Genomic DNA, 24,220 nt, shown 5'->3' with positions numbered 1-24,220 from the left:
GGAGGGACGTTTATTCACATATAACCCTCTCTGGAAAATCCTAAATTGTGGAATAGTTTGGCCATTAAAATGCTTTTTGATTCGATTTCTAGCGAGAAGTGTATATTGTACTCTTAGAATCCACGTCCAGTCGATGTGTAGGATCTATAGTTTGATAGATATTACGAAGATGATTTGAGGTCTCGCCAGGATAACATATGGGGCAGCTTCCATGTAAAGTTAGCGTGGGTGAAAACAGTTTTTCCGGTCTCGAAGTTTTCATAATAAAACCGGATGTATTCCCCTCACTGTCAAATGATTACACAGTGATATCTGCATTACTCATCCACTAAAAAACATCAGTTTATCCTTGTTAATTACACAATATTGATTGGTTTAAATTGTGTACAATGCTTTTGTGTTTTTAACCTTCGATTCGGAGAAACAAATAGTTTTTTCGGAGTTTAGACCAGTGGTTCCCAAACTTTTTGTGCCCAAGGCACACCAAAGGACAAGTAAAAAATCTCAAGGCACACCTATTGTGCAAAATAGCCCTTATAACACGTGTTATCACTCATATCATGTAAAATATCTGTAAATGTGCATAATTATTTACTAATGCCAAATAAAATGTGACAAAGACAACTATATTACTCATGAAATATTTATTAACGAAATATTTCAGAAATTAATTTGAAACTTTATCAAATTAGGCTTCATCAAAGCAGCAACACACTCATTTAAACCAGACAGGTCACAAAATAAAAAATTGTGGAGGATCAGGCTTTGGTGGTCGGCTCCCATCTCGGCGCACAGCTGGGAGAAGAGGAGAGATTTCAGGGGCCTTGATTTGATGTAATTCACCATCTGCACAGCCTGATTCAGCACCTCAGTCAACTCCGGGGGCATGGTTTTGGAAACTAATGCCTCTCTATGCAAAATGCAGTGGTTTGTCACGATATGTGGGTTTTGTGCTCTCACCTTAGCAATAAATCCTTTCACTCTCCCCGTCATGCTTGCCGCACCATCTGTGCAAATACTGACGCACATATTCCAGGTCAGACTGTTCTCTTTTAAATAGTTATTAGTTACCCTGAATATTTCTTCTCCCGTAGTATGGCTTTCCATTTCTTTGCAAAAGAAAAATGTCTCTTTGATAGAGTCAGCATCAACATATCTGACGTTTGCCAGAAGTTGGGCAGCCCCACTTATGTCAGTAGATTCGTCTATTTGTAGAGAAAATCTGCCGCTCGCCACTGAAGCCATAAAACAGGTAACTTTCATGATACTGTCTGCTGACAGTTTTTTCCTCTTTTCTTTCGGTGGTGGGTTGTCGGCAGTCTCTGCACTGGTGGTTGGTGGTTTGCTCCGCACAAGAAAGCGCTCCATTTTCCCCATGGGCGTAGGAAGCATCCTGAATGTGGGGGGGACATTCTTAACGGGGGGTGTGGGGGCGAAAAAAATAAATAGATTTCCTGTATTCTGGTGCATTTTAACAGGTGGTTTGATACTTTTATGTGGCTATACTAGCATGAGGAAAATGATGGGTACATTTTGTAATTTCATCCAGTAGTAAAGAAAGGAAACATATTTGATTATTAATTCAGAGCTGTCTTTGAATTAATAAAAAGCAGTTTAAATGCCCATTTTTTGTACATTTATATACAACAATAATTATTTGTGAGTGCATTGAGAGATATTGTTGTGGAGAGTCATTTATATATAAATCGCAAAATACATTTGTGAATCCTTCTGTGAGCATTTATTAATATTGAGACTGATCTGACTCCATACGGATGTTAAGTTCACCTAGGAATGGTATCATTGACTTAAATGTTCAAATAAATGTTGCTCTTCTGTCTATATTGGTCATATGATGCCCCTTGACTGAAATGTTTCCTGTTCAATATCCCCACTGATTTCCTTAAAATCCTGGGATGAGAGTCCACATCACAATTTACTCTCAACTGTCATTTCCCTTTCATCACTCACCTCAGCAATGGACCTCTCTCCACTGTCCCTGCATTCTGCCTCTGACTCACTCTCAAGTGCCTAGATGTCAAGAGAGGTGGTGAAGTGATAATTATTTATTGAGCAGTATACTCTTTCACATTGAATCATAACAAGTCATACTGAATGTAAATACAACTGACTCTAAAGTAAGTCCCAGTCTGTGACATTGGACATTTTGAAGACTCAAAGTCCCAAGCAGTAGGTAGAATATTAGCTAGTCTATGTAATGTGCACAGAAAAGAAATAGTTAACTGAATACTGGGATGGAAATAGCCTTCAGTAAAACATAAACACACACAAAAAGCTTCTGAATGATAAGAAGTATAATTAAAACATAATGTACATTACCATTTTGAGAGAGAGTACCTAAGTTAAAGAACTCAGAAAAGAATCTCTTATCGAACTGAGGCTCCAGTAAAACACACTGACTGCGTCTCTACATGGACATCAGTAAGCCGTTTATGAGTATTATCCCGGTTATGATCATATTGGGGATATGGTGTTTACATGAGCACAGAGAGATCGGGTTATTCATGTTCCCTGTTTACATGATAAATACTAGTAACCTGGCATTTCGATGCCTTTTCTCATCTAAACTATTCAGTATTTGTATCTCTCTATCATGACATAAAGACGAAACTCCTCTCCAGAAGTGAGACGCCGCCATCACTGTTAACTGATTAACTGCTACCAGCTGATGACTTTTCGCTGTATTAACCATTTCCTGAACATTTGGTGTGTGTTCCACTACCGGCATCGCTTCATACAACAGATCTGAGCTGTCCAACTATGACAACACTCCTTGAACATGCGCGCGCTATATGAGAATCTGCCTTGGTACAAAGTAGCAGTGAAAACATGGTACGGAGTTTCATTGATTTGGGCATTCTCTCAATAAGCAAGTGGAATGGATTTCACTTGATAGTGAAGCACTGACACAGCGCTCGACAAAGTGCGGCGAGTGGATAGACCGATTCACGGACTTTCCGCATAGTAAAAGTGGGGGGGTCTAAACTAATCATTTGAAAAAGTGGGGGGGACTTGTCCCACCCTCATATAATGGCTGCGACGCCCATGATTTTCCCTCTTGCGTGTTTCTCTGTTTTAATGTTGTCCTTCAGCCTTCGATGTGTCACGGTCTTATAATTCCCACCTGCAACTGCGTTAACAGCGAAATATGGGGTTCTGTGAGGATTTTTCTTTAAAGAATTGTTTTTAGGTATAGAGTTTGCCTCTGTATTATGAAATGAGTGCATACAAAGTACTGATATAGTAAATTAAAAAATAATTATTTTTGTGTAGTTGTATATTGCAATAATAACGTATGGTTATCACAAAATCCCACGGCACACCCGGACTTGATCACGGCACACCGTTTGGGAACCACTGGTTTAGACATTACAGAGTTTCCGAAGACACTACACTACCCAGAATCCCCAGCTATCGTTTGGGACTACAACATCCGCCTTGCTTTACAAACCCCGTGATTAGTCCTCAAGCCCTGTGACAGACTATCCAAAACTGGAATTGGACAGCCCCCCCCCCCCCCCCCCCCAGAACTACACATGCTGGCTATTGTGTGTTTCGCAACATATTCTATGGCACGTCTCTACTGGGAATTGTAGTTTTATAAGACGTTTTCGTATTTCCCACAATTAGAAGTTGCCAGTATTAAACTGTGTACACCCTGGAGGTTTAGGGGATACGAAACACATAATAATAATAATAATAATAAATTCAATTTATAAAGCACTTTTCATTGCTAACAGCAATCCCAAGGTGCTACAGGAGGCATAATAAAAACAAACAAAATAAACAAAAGTTTAATCAAAAGCTTTACGATACGAAACACATTGGTGTTATCAAATTTAAAACATATAATTAATAAATGGGTGAAAATTGCTTGTGTCCATAATGGGCAGCATTAATATACCCACATGACAGCTAAGGTCAGAAGAGCTTTATTTAACAGCTGGTCTTATGTCTGTGACCCCTCCTGTTGTTCATTGATAAGCCTGAAACATGCACTTGTCAAGGTTCAGAGGCAAATATGGCAGTAGCCATCGATCATCTTAAGATAAAATAAGATAAGATATACTTTATTGATCCCAAGTTGGGAAATGTTTTTGTTACAGCAGCATGTACTACTTTGTTCTACTCCACTACAATTCAGAGGTTAACCTGGTATTTGTACTCCACTATTTATTTTAGTTACTTTGCAGATTCTGATTAATGATGTGAAATATAAACAACCCTTAAATCAGACTTTAGTTACACCTGAGTCAAATTCAGGGAAGGTGATTGTACTTTGTCAGACTTAATATTTATCTTTGGATACCCCCAACGTTTTTTTTCTTATTCAAAAGAAGACTTTAACCTAAAGTATTCTTTAATGTTTTAATAAAGCCTTATTAGTTTGTCTGTTTTGCACATCCTCCTATTAATATCTTTGGACGTCCTGCACTAAACTGTTTTATTGAGATAACTACAGTATCTTCTTGATATTATCTATTCTATATTTCTATCATTGACCTTCTACTTTCCCCCTATGAAAGTATGTAGGCCTACTCTTAATATTTTTTTCATCAAATATAACATTTCAACAAAATATAACATAATTTCAACAAAAAAATGCAATAACGTTTTTTAACCACTAGATGTCCCTTTCTATCAGCTGTGCACCGTTATGGTGTAAATATAGCCTATCTACCAATTGGATCAAATATAAAAGTCAGCCGAATTAATGTTGATAGTGCAAGGAGACGTATTTTGTGAAAATAAATGTAAGATGTTGTTTAATTGCTGATATATTTATGATTCACGTCACATATTCAGTTTCGGCAGCACTTCTTCCAGTTTGTCCAGAAGTCTTGTCATCAGGGCTCTATAAATAAAGAACTACGGCAGATGTGTAATATTTAATGCAGCCGAACCGTGTATTACAATGCCGTTATGTGATGACTTTCAAAGAGAAAAGCAAGAACACTCGGAATAAAGTATTATTTTTAAATGTTTTCCGATTTCATATCACATATACACCATATCCCGACGTGCATTGCGGCGTGATTTTAGCCTATCAAAACCTCTGAAAAAAGAAATGTGTCTCTCAGAATCAAAAGAGAAAAACCTATGGGAAAAACACAAAAGCATTGTACACAATTTAAACCAATTAATGTCGTATAATTAACAAGGATAAACTGATGTTTTTTAGTGGATGAGTAGATATCACTGTTAAATCATTTGATCATTGGTTTTATTATGAAAACGTTGAGACCGGAAATACTGTTTTCAACCCGTAACTTTACATGGAAGCTACCGCATATACACGTTCTCCTGGCGAGACCTCAAATCATCTTCGTAATATCTATCAAACTATAGATCCTACATATCGACTGGACGTGGATTCTAAAAGTACAATATACACTTCTCGCTAGAAATCTAATCAAAAAGCGGTTTAATGGCCAAACTATCCTACAATTTAGGATTTTACAGAGAGGGTTATTTGTGAATAAACGACCATCTGTAACGTTTGCATTCAACGGGAGCACTAGAGGGCGAAAACTTTCAAACGTGATTATAGGTCGTATTAAGCGCTTGAACAAACAACCTATTTGGTCGTAATAAGGGCTTGAACAATCGGCCCATTTGGTCGTATGAGTTGGAGGACTTGTTGCCGCAGAAAGTACTGATCCACAGTATAGGATTTTAAGTTTTTTAGCACTTTAAGCTAATGTATGTCGATTTTAATGTTTTTTAGGTCCACTTCAGAAAACAAACAGGCGTATAACTCACCATAGGAAGGACATCAAAAAACAAACTAAAACAGGATTATATGCTCACATAGATAAAAACAGTGTAAAATGTATTAAAGCCCAAATGTCCAAAATGGTTAATCGGGGATAATAGCAGCAGGGGAGAGTGGCAAGTCCCTAGACTGTGAGCCTTCTGGGGACCACTGGGTCTACTCCACCAGTGGCCAGCATTAAAAGCGGCTCGTTACTCCCCCAATGATGAAGGAAACATTTAAAAGGATGCTGACCGGCCTTGATTAGATGGTCAGGAGCTCTTCCTTGAGCTGAGCCTTAAAAAATGGTTACCCCTCCAGGACTAATGCTGTCTTCTTGCCAAAGAACATCCCCCTCTTAAGCACAATATCATCTTTATTTTCCTGAAGACACAGCCCCTGTCTTCCTGAATTAACATCTGGACCAACTGCCCTCTCTTTCAACCTCTATTAAAACAATTAAAGCATACAGTATGTGGAGTAAGATGACATAACCCGTCACGAGTCTGAGTGCACCAAAACGATTATTAAGCTCCTTCTGAACTTTAAAAAAAACAGTATTTATAGGCCCACTCCCCATTATTGATGGCAGAGCTGCTCTTCTTTATTGACACTTTTAACATATTTTGGGATTGACTCCAACATTCCAAATTACAGTACCACGCCACCATACTGTTCTACCCACCGGTCCCTTCTGTCAATTAAACCCCTATCAAATCCTAGTAATGTATCTGTTTCTACTAATAGGCTAAACCTCCCTGACTCAAGGAGATATTAGTCAGTATCACTGAAACCTCTATGTCCTGTAGTAAAGCTAAAAATACAAATGGCGTAGTTAGTCATGACAAATTACTGTCATATTGCATTAAATACTGTGCACGGTAGCATAAGCCACAAAATAGCGAATGGCATTGAAAGTTAGGAATGTAACCAAAGTATATTTTTTATCATTTCGAAATATTGCTATAGCTACACAGTTTCTCTTTCAGGCCGATACAGAAAAACCAAGGCATTCTTCAAAACCTGTGGGCTTTGCTATTGTAATGCTCTTGTTTGGTTTACCTTGAGAAGCTGTTGGTCGTCTCCGTATTTCTCAGCTCTGTTTGTCCTTCAATCATGTGCGGCACATAGGGATACTTCCTCTGTCTAAAATGTGTTACATAAATAAAGATTGATAGATTGAAAATACAAAGCAGACAGATTATATGACACAATATATTTCTGATGGGCCACAGGCCTGAATGTGTTTCCCCAGCCCAGCCATAACAATGGTTCATAATGCAGGTTGTCACATTGATAAGCCCTGTGATGGACGGGCCAGTTGTCAAGGGTAACCCGCCTCTCGCCCAATGTCAGCTGCAATCGGATTGAACAAAATAACAGTTAAAGACCCAGGATGCAAGCCAAATTTACCAGCCATGTCCACAGCTACCAAATCTGTGTGGCTGAATTTGTGAAAATGTGTATAACAGGAGGCACGTGCGATGCATGTGTTGATCTGTTGTCAATCATTGTTTTCCGAGCACAAAGAGAGCAGAACATTTCTTACAAAGAAAAAAAAAGCCTGAGTGAAAGGTTTGTGCAAAACAATTAAAGAGGTTGAATGTGAAATTCAAGTTTGCCTGCTGCAGCTCTCAATATGAAGATGGCTGAGCCGGTTGGTAACAGTGCCTAAAGGCCCGGACACACCAAGCCGATTTTGGCCGTCGATGGGCGTCAGGCCGACGATGAGCGTCGACACACCCTACTCAGATTGGTGTGTCCCGCACCGTCGTGTATTTTCAGCCGTGCCGACACCTTTTCGGCCAAAGGCTGTCGGCAAAAGAAATCACTCTGATTGGCTGTTCAGCTTAGCGAATCAGTGCATGAGAAGCGAAACGGAAGTGAGGGACCCCAACAAACTATTAAGAAGGCAAATATGAGATTTCATTTAACTCCAGCTCTCGACACAGGTTCGGGAAAGCTCCATGAGCTTGGAAAATGGAACGCACACGCTATTTGTTGTTTGTTTATATCACGCAGTCTGTTCTTCTTCTCTCTGTGTATCACGCAGCCTGTCTTCCGGTTGTTGCCTCTTTTGAATGACGAATACACACTACCGCCGCCTGCTGGTAAGGAGAGTTATTGCCACTCACGCATGCGCAGTTCGTACGTGCTTCTTGGCCGTCGGCTGAAGTCTTTGCGGTGTGTTCCAGTGCGACACATGGCCAAGACGCAGAGACGCGAGGCGACACAACAGTCGGGGGTCCGTCTGTGTCAGTTCTTTGTTGTCAGCTTGGTGTGTCCGGGCCTTAAAGCTAAGGTGCTAGAAGCTAACGATGCTAACAGGGTTAGCAGTCCAAACAACGGCAATTTGGCTCGCAGAGCTAACTGTCTTAACATAGTACGCCATTACTCCACTATCTTTACAAAACAAACTGTTATTTGTTGCTATATAAATATGGTGAATCTCATATAGATAGCCTCAAATTGGATTTGGTTGTAATCACAAAATGGAATTTGGTCAAACCCTGTCCCTATTTCACAGCTCTTTACCTCCATTGTATCTGTTGTATGTTTTTGTGTTTCTGAAATGTACAACAATTGTAGGACACAACTAAAGCCTAAAGTTACTCTTAAGCCCCAATAGCCCCTAGAGACTGCACGTTTATGGAATTTCACAATATCAAATGTGGTAATAAATGGTTTATCCTCTCCTCATTTCCTCCTCATACAGTAAGATGTTTTAGCCTTGGGGTAGAATAGGAGGAAAGATCATGGAGTGTAATGCAAGGGTTCATCATCTGGAAGCATGAGTGACTTCATTATGTTGAATGGAAAGCCATAATAGTCATCATTTCTGAGTGCAAGTGAAATTGTGGCACGAGAAATTATTGATGATTAAGATGATACATCCTCTGCAGACCCTGAATGATCACAGCAAATTCAATTCAAATGCTGCCATTCATTTCATGTTATAGAGTGACAGACTGGGAAAATAATTCATTGTAGCACTTGTTGCCTTGTTTCTGTGCGTGTTAGCCTTCTACTTGATTTTACATGGACATAGAGCCAGGTGGACGAAGTGACCTGCTTCCGCTCCCCCTGAGGACATTTCTCATGTCCCAACGTGACAAATCAAGCGACCTTGTCCCTGACATTGACGTGAAGCCAGCAGACAGCGCCTGTATGCCTGTGAACTTCTACTTTACTTGGCAGTTAGTGAACAGATTACAGGGAGATTTCAGATCCTTGTCAGGCCCGTCCTGGCCTGAGTCATCAGACATGCTGTGCTGTCAGGAACAGAGCGCCGGTGAGTTAGAGGGACAGTGATGCAACATGAGGTTCTTCTGAGGTCCGGCTCCTTCTCTCAGCATGCTAACTGATCAGCTGTGGCATCGTTTCTGCCCGGATGATGTTTAGCACTCTCTGCAGAAAGGAACACAGAATGTATCTCTAGCATTCATGAGAGATTCATCCAGAGATGCATTGTTCTTTTTCCTTTGGAGGTCGAACCCAGACTATCCCAGCATTCACTGCAAATACAAGAGATGTTCTGCTCTGTAGGGCACATGGCTTATCACAATCAGAATGATTTTATTGCGTAAAGTAATTTGCACATACAAGGACTATGTTTTGTAAATGTGTAGTTCATGACCTGCATAAAGCTGTCAAATTCTTTAACATCCGACTGTTAAATTTTTTTTAGTCCTAATTTAATATATTAAAGAGGCCCTATTATGCTTTTTGGGGGTTCCCTTCCCTGTAGTGTGTTCTATAGGTTTGTGTGCATGTAAATGGTCTGCAAAGGCTCAAATCCCTTTGTTCCCTCCAGAGGGACTTTCTCTCCCACACCCTCCTGCCACAAACGCCTCCATTGGACTCCTTTGTTTTCTTCCGGAACATAGTGACACCACGCTTCAATTGGCTAGCGCTCCAACATATTATACATGATAGGCTAAGTGGTGGTACTTTTCCGACACATCTCTAAGTGATCGACCAATCACAACAGAGCCGGCCAGCTAACCAATCAGAGCAGACTGGGCTCTGGTTTCAGACAGAGGGTGAAAAGAGGTGCTGCAGCACAGGCAGTATGAGACAAATAAAGAGCATTTTGAACATTAAAGCATGGAGACATGTCCCAGTAGAGACACTACATACTGATATACACCTGAACATCAGCAGGAGAGGACTCTTTAAAGTAGAGACACTACATACTGATATACACCTGAACATCAGCAGGAGAGGACTCTTTAAAGTAGAGACACTACATACTGATATACACCTGAACATCAGCAGGAGAGGACTCTTTAAAGTAGAGACACTACTGATATACACCTGAACATCAGCAGGAGAGGACTCTTTAAAGTAGAGACACTACATACTGATATACACCTGAACATCAGCAGGAGAGGACTCTTTAAAGTAGAGACACTACATACTGATATACACCTGAACACCAGCAGGAGAGGACTCTTTAAAGTAGAGACACTACATACTGATATACACCTGAACATCAGCAGGAGAGGACTCTTTAAAGTAGAGACACTACATACTGATATACACCTGAACATCAGCAGGAGAGGACTCTTTAAAGTAGAGACACTACATACTGATATACACCTGAACATCAGCAGGAGAGGACTCTTTAAAGTAGAGACACTACATACTGATATACACCTGAACATCAGCAGGAGAGGACTCTTTAAAGTAGAGACACTACATACTGATATACACCTGAACATCAGCAGGAGAGGACTCTTTAAAGTAGAGACACTACATACTGATATACACCTGAACATCAGCAGGAGAGGACTCTTTAAAGTAGAGACACTACATACTGATATACACCTGAACATCAGCAGGAGAGGACTCTTTAAAGTAGAGACACTACATACTGATATACACCTGAACATCAGCAGGAGAGGACTCTTTAAAGTAGAGACACTACATACTGATATACACCTGAACATCAGCAGGAGAGGACTCTTTAAAGTAGAGACACTACATACTGATATACACCTGAACATCAGCAGGAGAGGACTCTTTAAAGTAGAGACACTACATACTGATATACACCTGAACATCAGCAGGAGAGGACTCTTTAAAGTAGAGACACTACATACTGATATACACCTGAACATCAGCAGGAGAGGACTCTTTAAAGTAGAGACACTACATACTGATATACACCTGAACATCAGCAGGAGAGGACTCTTTAAAGTAGAGACACTACATACTGATATACACCTGAACATCAGCAGGAGAGGACTCTTTAAAGTAGAGACACTACTGATATACACCTGAACATCAGCAGGAGAGGACTCTTTAAAGTAGAGACACTACATACTGATATACACCTGAACATCAGCAGGAGAGGACTCTTTAAAGTAGAGACACTACATACTGATATACACCTGAACACCAGCAGGAGAGGACTCTTTAAAGTAGAGACACTACATACTGATATACACCTGAACATCAGCAGGAGAGGACTCTTTAAAGTAGAGACACTACATACTGATATACACCTGAACATCAGCAGGAGAGGACTCTTTAAAGTAGAGACACTACATACTGATATACACCTGAACATCAGCAGGAGAGGACTCTTTAAAGTAGAGACACTACATACTGATATACACCTGAACATCAGCAGGAGAGGACTCTTTAAAGTAGAGACACTACATACTGATATACACCTGAACATCAGCAGGAGAGGACTCTTTAAAGTAGAGACACTACATACTGATATACACCTGAACATCAGCAGGAGAGGACTCTTTAAAGTAGAGACACTACATACTGATATACACCTGAACATCAGCAGGAGAGGACTCTTTAAAGTAGAGACACTACATACTGATATACACCTGAACATCAGCAGGAGAGGACTCTTTAAAGTAGAGACACTACATACTGATATACACCTGAACATCAGCAGGAGAGGACTCTTTAAAGTAGAGACACTACATACTGATATACACCTGAACATCAGCAGGAGAGGACTCTTTAAAGTAGAGACACTACATACTGATATACACCTGAACATCAGCAGGAGAGGACTCTTTAAAGTAGAGACACTACATACTGATATACACCTGAACATCAGCAGGAGAGGACTCTTTAAAGTAGAGACACTACATACTGATATACACCTGAACATCAGCAGGAGAGGACTCTTTAAAGTAGAGACACTACATACTGATATACACCTGAACATCAGCAGGAGAGGACTCTTTAAAGTAGAGACACTACATACTGATATACACCTGAACATCAGCAGGAGAGGACTCTTTAAAGTAGAGACACTACATACTGATATAAACCTGAACATCAGCAGGAGAGGACTCTTTAAAGTAGAGACACTACATACTGATATACACCTGAACATCAGCAGGAGAGGACTCTTTAAAGTAGAGACACTACATACTGATATACACCTGAACATCAGCAGGAGAGGACTCTTTAAAGTAGAGACACTACATACTGATATACACCTGAACATCAGCAGGAGAGGACTCTTTAAAGTAGAGACACTACATACTGATATACACCTGAACATCAGCAGGAGAGGACTCTTTAAAGTAGAGACACTACATACTGATATGAACCTTAAAATGTGCCTAATAAGGCCCCTTCAAGTACAATTAGAAATACTACAATCTTTAAAGTTAAACCCCACGGCCCCGCGGGCGGGGGCAAAACATCTTGCAACATCTTGCAACATCTTGCAAGAAACAGCGTCTGAGGGCTTCTTAACATTTAATACAAAATGTGTCATACTCACTTAACGGGAAGAAACTCAGCTTTCAGACAATATTAACCATGTTTAGCTAAACGAAACTAAAGGGTAATAACAAAGGCTCTGAATTAGCCCTGAGCGAAAAAATTAGCACAGAACTCAAGGTAAAATACTCTTATTACTTATCATCACTGAGCGATCAAAACTTGCGACAGGGGAAGCAAACACAGACATCACACAACGTAGCATTACGGAGCAAAGGCGAAAGAATGTGGCTGAATGCTGCAAAAGCGGTATAAAAATGCATGTCCATTTTCCATCTTCATCTCATTATTCTAATACACAGATACTTTCCCTCCTTTCACCTGGTCTGTATCAGCCTCTTTACTCCTTCCCTGCTCCCAGAGTCCCTCCCCTGCAAACCAACCCTCCTGCCTAACCTCCGCATTCCCTAAACCTGCCCGTCTCCGCCCATCCTCCACCTCCACCTCACCCCCTCATCAGATGTGGTTAGTAGTTTACTTTTAATGTAATGTGTGTATTACTGTGTGTGTCTAAGTTTGATGTTTCTATAGAAAAATAGCAAACCCACTTAAAGATTTTCCGAGATACATGTGACTCACTGTTGTTTAAGAACATAATTATGACTGTTTGGTGCAGGGTATGTATGAGTAGGTGTTGTATGTATGTGTAGGGCTTTAGATGTGCACTGGAAAAAAAAATGTATTATGTCAACACATGTTACATAACTGTATTAGGTTAGTTGAAAGCAATAATATTATGTTTAAATAAAAAATATTAGGTTCAACTTAATATTATTGCTTTCAACGAACCTAATACATTTATGTGAAATCTGTTCACATAATACATTTAATTAAAGTCAACGTTTCAGTTTTTTCAGTGTGTGTGTTGGCTGTAGGTATATGGGTTCTAGTTTGAGCTTATGTTTAGCTCTTCTCTGGGCAGGCTCTCACAATGTGCCCTTCCTTTTTCAACCAAAGCACTTCAGTGTCCTAGAATGAACAAACACTACATAATTGGACTTGTCTACTGTGAGACTGGAATTCAACAAGAGAGACAAAGAGCTGAATTTAGTGCGCAGTCCCACAGTATACGACAGCTCCATGTCTTGACAGCTCCATCTGTAAAACATCGTCCCGGGTGAACAGTGGGATGTTTGAGACGGTTGCTTTAGTAGTGGGAGTCGTAAACGGAGACATGGAAACGAACATCTTGTTAACAACAATTCCGGCCTTCAGTGCTCGGTTCATTTATCCACGCTATCAACAGACATAACCACCCCGCTGTTCATCCAGGCGACAGATTTCATGCTGCCACGGTCCACCACCTCCCCCACAGCCAGGCTGCACTCCTTCACAGAACATGGGAAACCCGAGAACAGTGTGAAGCCGTACTTCTGGCTGAAACGGGTGACATAACATACCATGCTGGGGGCGGTGTCACAAAAAAACACCCCTGAACCCTTAAAAACACAACAATAATGAAATAGACAACTTGTACCACCAACCACACCATTTACAACAATAACGTTTAAGTAGAAAATTGGTTGTTAATTAACTCACAAACCACATTTTCTTTTCTGGGTGCTCTGATTAATACATAATCCCTCGTCTCCAAGTAAACCTTTTTTTAACGTGTTTTTGGTTAGACGCTTGAAAGAAGGTCTGTGGTTAACACAAGCTAAGATATTTTCACGTTTTGTTCTCACATTAAATATGTCAGTAAATACCCCACTGGCAAATCTCCGAAGCTTTTATGTTTATTCAAAACTGAAGTTGCTAACAAGGGGCTAAATGAGATTACTAAACGTCATCACGCCCAAGACGAGTCCCGGGTTAGCAGTGGTGATGCGCAGCCATGCGACTTTTATGTAGTACAATAAAGCATAACGTTAGCTTTTGGCAATCGAGTTTATGCTTAAAAAATCATAAATAAGGTGTTCATATGTGGAGATTATTCTGCTTAATAACACATGGAAGTATAGTTTTTCCAAAGATCTTATTTTCTTCAATATTCCAAAACCCTGTTTCCATGAACCAGGCTTTAAGCACTGCCAGAGTCCATACTGTGTTCCCTTTAAGGTTCACTTCATGTCTGTCTTCTTCTGCTGTTCCCTTTAAGGTTCACTTCATGTCTGTCTTTTTTCTGTGTTTGCAATTTTCTTGTCCTTGTTCTCTTTTTTTTTCTTTTCTGGGGACAGTTAAGCCATCATGAATCCAAAGTTATGCGCTCTCCAGAAATCTAAGAATATTCCAAAAGTATTCCACTGTGTTTTTCTGATGGATAAACTGAAAGAAATGTATAATTGATTGAAATGACTGCACGTAGTCTCTTGATTAGATAGTCCTAAACAGCTAAAAGTCCAAATTGACCAACCAGAATGGAGTCATCATCTAAGCCTTGTAATCATGTGCTTAAATGACACTTGTTCTGATAGAGAACACCGTCCCCGGGGCGGAGAAAAGAAGCTTGTTGCTGACCAAATCAATCGATAGCTTCAGCACACAAGCAATACGCAACTCATCAGCTGTTAATGAAAATGCACACATTGCCTGTTGTCCTGTCAGCGTGTATTGGTGCAATACACAGGCAGCCAACTAACACCATTACATAGTAGAAATGGGTCTGATCAGTTCTGGGATTATTGTGTACAGTGTTTTTGCATTATTCTAAATAGAATGTTCCACATTAGAACAGGGATGTGCAGTAAATAGTGGCCTCTAATTCAATAAGTAAGGGATAATGTGCAGCAAGATAATAAAATCGACATGGTGATCAGTATCCTGACGCAAAGTTTCTTCTGTAATTGTCCAAGTCTGTTACCATTTTATTTTCCACTAACCAGTCTTTAAACACTGCCAGAGCCATTACTTTGTTCCTGTTAGTGTGTACTTCCTGTCTGTCTTCTTCTGCTGTTCCTGTTAGTGTTTACTTCCTGTCTGTCTTCTTCTGCTGTTCCTGTTAGTGTTTACTTCCTGTCTGTCTTCTCCTGGAAGGTTTCTCATTACTCTAAGGCTGCATCTCAGCTCGGTTAAATGGATTCCTTGCGTCCCTCACTTGCGTCGTTTCCCTGCGACTAGTCCCTCCCACCAGGGAAGCATGGAGAGACGCAAGGAAACCACGAGAAGCAGGGAAATGAGTTTTAAGAGCAATGGGACGTTGTTTCCTCCGGAGCGTCACGTGAAGCGACGTCCGTTTGTGATGACGCCGCACAGCTGTTCGTCCCCGTTGTTTTCACAAACACCCCCGCCTCTGTTAGTACACATTTACTGACACAAACATTTGTATCATCTGTTGTAGACCCAAATAAATAAAATAAAATAAGAATTCATTCTCAAAAAAGATAAACGCCATTCTTAAAATGTATAAACGAACAATAGTTGGATTAATATTGATTAGAGTGCACAATATAAATAAAATAATTCAGAGAAGAAAAAGAGATATGTTATCTATCAAAACCCAGTTAGATTAACATTCATTGGATTGCACACTTTGTTTGTTCGTGTGGATATGTAGCTAATTAACATTTTAAATAGCACTTAATGACTGACTGAATGGAAATGACAATAAATGAAAATGTAAAACGAAAAAGCGATCATGAAAATGTTTCCAATAAATGAATAAAATGATTTTTGACCACTTTGTTGTTCAGATATATCACATATTTGTAACTGAATGATGCATTCATTGAAACAAAACATGGTATAAACTGAGGAGTGAGTCCCGTGAGTTTCATGTGTTTTCTTCACTCCGCTGGGAAACTGCTCTCATGTCAAGAAGCATCAGATCAGTGCATGCGCTGCATCGTCCAATCAGTGAGCGATACACAGTAAGGGGGCGGGGCGAGTATCTGAGGATTTCACCGGAGGATGGTCTGGTAGTTCCTCGATTATCGCTCCTCCGTTATCGCTCCTCGATCCTCGCTCCTCGGTCCTCCGGCAGAAATAAGAGCCATGGGACGCTACTCAAGATGGCGCAGACAAATCATCTTCCGGTGATACCGAGGAGCGAGGAAATGAAAATAACCGACCTGAGATGCAGCCTCATTTCCACTCCTCAACTCCTCGAATCCTCGGTCCTCCGGAGGAGAGGATTTCTTATTTCTCTAACCGCCTGCTGCTTCCCCTCCTCTCTCTTCGGTTCCCCTCCTCGACTCCTCCGCTCGCATCTCCTGTGGGCGGGACTAACTCACGAGGATAGGAGTCGAGGAGGGGAGTCGAGGAGGGGAATTAGAGAAATGAGAAAGCTTTCTGATGTTCCCGTTAGTGTTTACTTCCTGTCTGTCTTCTTCTGCTGATTTCTCTGACGTCCTTCTCTTTTTCTTTTCTCTTCTGGGGACAGTTCAGCCATCATGAATCCAAAGATGCGAGCTCTCAACAAATATAGACATTTAAAAAGAAAATGATTCCATTAATGTTTGTTGTCCACAAGTGAAGTTAAATCTGCCGGACTTCTTTCTGTGGATTGATATGACTGTTGATCTCTTGATCCTCCTCAGGAATGGTGTGACCAATCAGAATAGAGTATTCAACTTAGCCTTGTAATAACTGCTTATACCTTGAACATGCACATTACATTTTAAAACCACAAAAACAAATAGACACAGTCATGTTATAGTTTAACATTTAAGGCTTAGTTCACACTCATTATAAAACATCTTGTCTCACTCCCCCTTAGTGGTCACATTTATCTGTTTTTAAATGCCATCCAACCGATATAATGCAGTAGAATAGAGTTGTATTTGTATTTGCAAATTTACAAACTCTTTCTCCAGGTTTGTAAGAACCTTTCAACAGTTTTTTTTGCTCCTTTTTCTTGGTGGTGGGTGTCGTTACTTGTCCTTGTGTTCACTACTGCCTTGACTTCCCTTATACCTGTATGAAAGTGTGTGCTGTGGTTGGCATGGATACAAAGGGAGGGAGCATGCTGGTTGGTTTGGAACAGTGAATGGTCTAATTGGTAACACACAGAGTTTCCACATGTGTGTTCTTGTGAAATATCAAGCCAGCTGTCATTATTTGTGTGATTATTAAGACATCTGTACATCCCTTCGGATGCAGTAATCCTAATAAAACAACAATCTTAAGACATTATAATGTAAACAGTTTTCTGCTAAAACAGATGAAAAATGTGTTCCATGTCCACATTTGAATTGATATCAAAGTTTAATATAGTGCATTATCAATACATATCTATTGTACTTTAGCTTGTGGTGGACAGTAATACCATACCTTAATGCGTTCAAATGCAAATTATGACAAAATGATTTGCAACATCAGTACCCGGATGATTGACTCATAACAATCACAAGTTGTTCCCACTTCTCACACTTAACAATCGGCATCTTTGCTATGTAGCGACAGTGTTGGGATCAGCTACAATCGTAATTGAATAAACATACCACTGTACGGCTGTCGAAAACAGTCCCTTGTTCATTCTATTGCGGTAATTCAGCAGTTTGTAAGGATTTGGTACCCCGAACAGTTACATCGTTAGCTAGCTAGCAGCAATTGTCACCTAGTAAGGGCAGAGCAGCCATGTTCGATTTGAGACAACACTACAGTTCAAACGTCACGTACTGCACAAGTGATCATAGTGTATAAGGGGATTTATTGGAAAGTGAAACAACAGCATAAGTGAGTTCAGCTGTACTCAGTTCTACTCAGGCAGACCTGAGAACAGTGTCTCCAGTCTGGACTCCCTAACGTGGTACGGACACTGGGGGTTTCTTTCTAGTAGGTTTGGATTGGATTATGCAGTGAACCTTTGGTCAATTACAATTCTACCTCATCTATAGTTTGATTTACTCAACTGTATGTATTGACCATAGATGTAGTAAAGAGCAAGACATTTTGATATATTATAAGTTATAGTACAGGTTATCTTAACAGTCTAGGCGTCTATTCCCCATTTAGGAGTATTTAGTTTTGCCTTTTAACCGCTCTGAATTTCACTTGTGAGTCTGTCAAGACACATTAGAGAGGAGGGTAACAGAGCTCCATTTGATCATGAGGTGGCAAGAGGTGGCATTTCTGAAATGAGACCAGAACACCGAAACAATTAGCTAAAAGAGGCTAAAAAGCTCTGTAGAACTGAAAGGAAGTGGGAAGTAGTACTTGGATTTTTTTAATTAAAAGACTCTGTAAATAGTAAACGTCTTGCATTATACGTAGTTAAAAGTACAAAAGCATTATCAAACTATATTTAAATGACCAAAAGAAAAAAAACTCATGGCCCATTTGTCTGAATCATATGCGTTACATTTCTGGATTATGATTATTAATGGATTTATGTGTCCGTCAAAGCTGGTAAAGTTGTAGCTAATTTGTATTTCTTCGTAAAATGCTGGGTCATTTAACTTATAATACTATTCGAATGTTAATTTATTAGTTGATTATATTTTGTGTTAGCTAATAATCTAAATCTGTAAAGTAACTAAAGTCGTCAGATGATTCTAGTGGAGTAAAAAGTACAAAGTAGCATAACATGGAGAAACATAGATAAAGTACCTCAAAATTGTACTTGAAAAATACCTGAGTAAATGTACTTCGTAACATTTCACATTCGTTTGACTCTCTGAAGGCAAATAACATGCATGTTTTGCCCCATTATATGAAATAAATGGTTCAAATCCAGCAGTACTGTGTGCAGTCTCAGTTTTGATCAGATCACAAGATGAGGTACGCTGCAGAAATGCTGCACTGTTACACCACCGACTAACCCACCCCCTTTCTTATGATGTATTTCTAGCTGCACCCAGAGATGACTGGGAAGGGAAGAATTAGGTCAGGCAGGAGCATACTGCAGTGGGGTTAGCATGGCTTAGGTACCCATGTTCTGCAGAAAAATACATACTAGATGGAGAAATAAAGAGAAGTATTAAAGCTGCATTGCCTCTCATCCACGCAGGCTGTTAGAGGGGGGACGGAAAACAAACCAAGGGCATTGCTGACCACGTTCTCCTGTGCCGGGGATGCAGTTGGGTGCAGTGCAGCAGCAGAGCTCTCCTCATGGTTTAGCACAGCTCATATACATAACGGTATTCAGCTCATGTAAGGCCATCGCTCTGCCGTGGAAACACAGCGTTGATGGCAAAGCAGAAGCTGAGGGGAACATCTGCTTCTAATAATAGTCTTCTTCCCCAACGCTACTGTAAACCCCATCCACTCCCAACACGAGGTGTCCTCCTTCCTATGCTGTGTTCCCAGCTTCATGAGGCAGCACTTTCCCACTGCTGACTCATGAGACGTGATGTCATCTCCACTTTATTATCAGCTGCTTACAGGTCCTGTGGCGGGCTAAATGGCTAATCCGTCTGTTTTATTACTCAACGCTCTACTGCTGTACACGGAGGGGGGCGCACCGGGTATTTTGTCTTCTGTTACTGTAAACAGATATTAGATCTAGAGCCCTGACATAGCTTTTGTGACAGCAGACTGTGAATACAATTGAATTTCACAGGGTATATTTACTATGCCTCGTCGTAAACATAAATGTCACGGTCATAAAATTGATAAGCAGTTGAGTCGTTAAAAAAATATATATAAATGCTGGTATGGAAAACGGATTAACGACAAATCAGCCCTTCATGATATCTTCTGTCTCTTTTGATAATCATTGTAATTTTGAAGGTCAGGTTATCAAGTTAAATGTGACTGAATATTATCAATGGTATTAAGTGTTATGTGTTCATCTCACCTGTCCTTGTCCCTGTTCCTCTAAAGAGAAGACAATGTTTGGTACTCTAAGAATTTTGGGCTCTAATATTCAATATTCCGACGTTCTCTAATTTTGAAGGAATGATCGAGTTATTTTTTTCTTCTTAATTCAATTGGGGTGCAAAGGTTTTAAAGATACTGCTTTTGATGAATCAGGTTCATTGGTAATTTCAAAAAATGTTCTCCCAAGTAAGAATGCGTTGAATTCAACCGTAGTGCCCACGAGATTGACAATACTACCAATTAAAAAGAAAATGGTCTTGAAAATATAAATGTCCATCAATAACTGCTTATAACAGTGTATTGATATCTGCTGAGAGTGATGTAACTGTCACACACTTTAAAGTTGATGCACGCAACGTCATTCAGCTGTTTTACCTGGCAGAGAGCCTTATAATGGTGACTGTGTCCATTGGCCTTAACCACCCATGTCTTTGTTTTTCGGCGAATGGTTCAGATGGGCCTAAAGTACGTGATTGCCTTTTTTTCTTTTTAAGTTTGCATTTCCCTCCAGCGTGTCAGAAAATGCATGCCTAAGCATCTTTACAAAGTGCAACGGATGCTAGAAAGCAGGAGAGCTGTGAGTGGAATCTTAACTGCAGCTTTGCACCTCAGATTAGCTCGATAGAGAGCCGTGATGCAACATTCTCCTGTCAGCTGCATCCAAAGGTTACCAGCAGTCAACTGAAGCTTTTTGGAGAGCAGTTCAAAGCGATAACCTCAAGGTCTTTATGAGCTATTATGCACTACATAAAGGCATTTTATTTCTAACATTTAACACAACGTTAAATGTCTTGTTTGTGATTGTTATTTCTCAGTGACCTTGAGATATTGAACATCAGTGCCCATCCCGTTCAGCTTTGTTCTTGTTATTCTCTGTCCCTGCCTCTTACTTGCCCTCAGATACATCAATATGCAAGCAAAGGCAGCCAGGGGTCTTACAGTAAACTGACTTTATGTAACTTTGTTATCCATTCAAATGTTCAAACCTTACCATATTTCCACAATGTGTGTCTGGCCATACCTTCATTTGGCATGTCAATGGTATTTGAAACCTGAGAGTTGGTGAATAAGAGGCACATTTATGCCTTATTCGATACATGAGAGCAACCCTTCTGGGTATCTTCCCTCTACGTCATGGCCCACCCTTATTTTCATTAACATTTCTGCTGTTATTTGACTGGCAGAAAAACATTTCTAAGGTCTTTGCCAAATCAGATTAAAAAAAGAAAAAGAATACAGTGCATGTTGTATCCACATGGAGCCCAAATATGATGCTCAGTAAGGCAAACAATTACACAATGTCATTGGAGATCGGTAATTGGTGTCGATATTGTGAAATAAAAAGGGGTCCTGTCACTGCAGCAGGCTAACACTTAAACTGGGATTTCCTTGACTTGTCAGTGTTTTATATTTGTAATGCAGCAACTAAATATACTACTTTGACTTTTTACATTAACTGTTCACTCTGACGATTGACCAATCATTAGCATAATCATTTAGCTTTGACAGTCTCCGTCCTCTCTATGGAGGGCTGATGCCACATAGATTGACTTCTTCTGTTCTTCTTTCTAAATGAAAGTCAAGAACATTGTAACTTCGGACCTTTTTTGTTTTTGACATGCAATACATGACACAGCAGCTTTGAGGCATCATGAAAAATGTTTCCCTCTAGGCGCCAATTCTTTGTTTTCACCTGAAAGGGGACAGGACGATTTTGGTCTACCCACCAGGATTCCTATCATCCTTAGCGTGATATAAACAGAAATGACAGACCAGTCTTGAGGAAAGAATGTTGGGATTAAATGGGTCAAACACAGTGTTAGGGTTAGGGTTAGGGTTAGGGTGTCTTGGGGTAATTTGTATGACCGTCCTGTCATGTGACTTATGTGATGAGACTTCTTCCTAACCCAGCCATGATCCCAAATTACGTTGTTGCTTAAACCTTTCCAATAATTTCATCATGTAACCATGGCATTGAGCGTTAATGCTGTTTTAAATTGTAATTATAATGTGTTTTTTTAGACTGTTGCTTTGTCAGGATCATGATGGAGAGTGTGATCTACCTTTCTGGCACATCTGCATGATGAAAGTCCCCGTATGTTCATAAAGTGAGAGATACTGTTACAAGGATGGAAGTGGTTCTACACAAATTGCATCAGTTACGTTCATTGGATTAACTATACTGCAGCATCCTTTCACTGTCAACTCATTAAATGCGTCTACAATATCAATGATCTAAAATGGCCTTGTCTGTGATCCTCCATTGGACTGGGCCTTGGCTGATCTCTACTGGATTCCTGCTCTGCACCACTTCAGTATGTTATCCAGGTTTAATGACATTGGAAATACAGCGACACCTAGAAATGCCCCTAAGGCCCAATAGTGGAAAACAAGTTGCAATGATTTATTGCAGGATAGTAAAAGATAGATCAAATTGTTATTTTAACGCCACTGTTTTTGAAATAAAATATTAGAGACAATTCTTCTTGAAAATCCAGTTTTCACCCTTTTTTGTTTTATTTGCATGAGGGATTTTGGACTGTAGTACCTGACATCACCTGTCAGCTTACTGCATGTCCCGTCTGAAACCAAAAGTGAACATTGAATAATAATAACTTACAAAGTTATGTAACAAACATACTTATTTAACCAATAACCATGATCCTTTACAAACAACGTAATATTGTTTTAATCCACAAAATTAACCACGTGCTCAACACAGTGAGCGCTTCACAACATGTCTGTCACTGGTGTTCTCCAATGAGTTAAATTGTGATTTTAAGGGTTTTATAAGCAAACAGAGCTCCTATTCAGCCAAGCTACAGATCCGTCTATACGTCTATTTTGAAATGCCATGTTTGTTAAGCTTATCAAGTGTAAAACCTGTTTGACCATACAGTATCGACATGTTCCAAGTCATTTGAAAGAGTTATTGGGCACGCTGTGATGGAGCATGTGGTGCAGCAGACAGCTGTCAGAGGAGGGGACTCTGACTGCAAAACAGGGGTGTGACAGGAGCGGAAGGGCAGGTGAAGGAGGAGCTGCGGCTCTCTAAGGAGCATGGGAAAGAATTGGAGCGAGCAGGCTGGTGACGGTTCCCGCTGCTTAATCAGAAGTGACGTTACACAACATTATCCACCTCAGCAGTCTGTGCTGCAGCTGGAACAACTTATTTTTTGAAAAGAAGGAACAGAATGCTCTCTGTCAGCCCAGACTGTGAGCTATGGTGCACACAGATTATTTGTCTTTCACACAAAAGTATCTTGGTGCGTGAGTGTGTGTTTCTGAGCAGGTGCACCCTGTCTAGCAGCCTCTCTATGAAGGTGTGTGAATGCTGACATGGAAGTGCTCTGAGGTTTGTAAGGACTGGAAAAGCACACACATAGTTGTCGTACTGCTTAAAGAGGGACATCTCTAAGTGGTTGACCAATCAAAATAGAGCGGGCCAGCTAACCAATGAAAAGAGGTGCTTCCTGATGTTCCCATTAGGCAGTATGAGAAATATTAAGAGCTTTTTAAACATTAAAGCATGGAGACATGTCTCAGTAGAGGCTATAAATAGCAGTATATGTCCTCTATCTATCTGCTTCTTTCTTAAATCTTATTTTCCCCCAAAGATCCAGATAGTATTTCTTCAGGGAGTACAGAAGAGACAGACAGTTGTACACAAAATGTGTCCTCAAAAGGACTTCTGTTGAATACAATACTGTTGTATTGTTTAACAAAAATCAAATTGTACTTTAATAGTAAATGTGAGGCCACTGTTTTAAAATAAAATATTATGGAAACAATTCAGCTTGGTAAAGCTACTGACAATGTAGTTTCCACCCTTTTTTGTTTTCATGTTTGCACAGAATTGTATTGTAGAACAGACATGACCTGTCAGGCTACTGCATGTCCCATTTGAAACCAAAAGTCAATGTTGAATTATTTTAACTTGCGTTGATCCAACGATTTGTATCAAGCGTACTTGTTTTA

The 24,220-nt window shown here is 40.1% G+C and overlaps 1 protein-coding gene across 2 annotated transcripts in view; it reads left to right on the top strand.

The window, feature by feature from the left end:
- The window catches only part of gabrb1 (gamma-aminobutyric acid type A receptor subunit beta1), a 72,617-nt gene that overhangs the window by 6,759 nt on the left and 41,638 nt on the right, over positions 1-24,220 (top strand). The window contains exon 1 of one of the 2 annotated variants that reach the window (XM_034135339.1): positions 12,961-13,009. The exons of the other annotated variant lie outside the window; for it this stretch is intronic. The gene's annotated coding sequence lies outside the window, so the exon portion shown is untranslated. Of the gene's footprint in view, positions 1-12,960; positions 13,010-24,220 lie in introns of those variants that run through there. 2 annotated transcript variants of the gene reach the window in all.

Source organism: Trematomus bernacchii, unplaced genomic scaffold (assembly GCF_902827165.1).
Source record: "Trematomus bernacchii unplaced genomic scaffold, fTreBer1.1, whole genome shotgun sequence".
Taxonomy (NCBI): Eukaryota; Metazoa; Chordata; class Actinopteri; order Perciformes; family Nototheniidae; genus Trematomus; species Trematomus bernacchii.
Note: the sequence above shows the minus strand (reverse complement) of the source record. Positions and strands in the feature narration are given on the sequence as shown.